Source organism: Capsella rubella, unplaced genomic scaffold (genome assembly GCF_000375325.1).
Source record: "Capsella rubella cultivar Monte Gargano unplaced genomic scaffold, Caprub1_0 scaffold_5, whole genome shotgun sequence".
Lineage (NCBI taxonomy): Eukaryota > Viridiplantae > Streptophyta > Magnoliopsida > Brassicales > Brassicaceae > Capsella > Capsella rubella.
This window is the reverse complement of record NW_006238919.1, coordinates 3,391,099-3,392,074: the sequence shown is the minus strand read 5'-3', so window position 1 is coordinate 3,392,074 and position 976 is coordinate 3,391,099.

The following is a 976-nucleotide window of genomic DNA, read 5'->3' as shown; positions in this document are numbered from 1 at the left end:
GATTTTTTATTTGGTCAAACAGTTAGTTAATGATTATTCTAAACTTCTTTTTTCTTATTAATTTCACACAATCTTAACAAAATAAATCTTCATCCATTGACAATTTGCATATCATTACTATTATCAAATATTAAATAATTGTTTTATCAAATCATAAACTACATTTTGAGATTATAAACATATAAAATTTCTATAAAGATTAAAACTAAATAACAAGTGGATGTATCATATTTAAATGATTTTAACGACTTATTACCAATTTTTTAATAATAAATGGATTATATTTTTCATGATTTAATCTAATTAAAAACAAACAAAATGTCAAATTGGTATGATATAAATGATATAATAAATAAATATCTACAAACATTATCTCACATATACGTACAATGTTAAACTATCATTGACAAAGATGATATATAAGTTTTGGATAACCGGTTGAAATGCAAAAAATTGGTAGTTATATTTAATTCTCAAAATCTCAAAATATTGAACAAAATTCAAATTTGGGACGTATAAATCTCTACTTTTGGACGATTATATGAAATTTTACATATATTAAAATTATATTTAGTTACATGTAAATGGTGTTATTTATTTAAAAAATATATAAACTTATAGGAATGAATACGATACGGGAACATATAATTCGAAAACAAACATTATCTGAATTATTTCTCATAAAAAAACAAAACATGATTAGATATAATTGTTATGAGACACGGTCATAGAGTTAAATTAACTTTCAACTTTCAAATATAAAAGTAAGAGTACGATACGGGGACATGTAATTTAAATTGGTAAGTTTAATTTACACTTTCCTATTTATTTCAAATATTTGGACATGAAATGACAGGTACAAGAAGATAACGTATACTTCGGATAACAAAACTACAATAAATCCATGTATTAAAAAAATAGAAATACCTAAATCTTTAGAAAACAAAAAGGCTAAAACATGAATCTTTGAATTGAA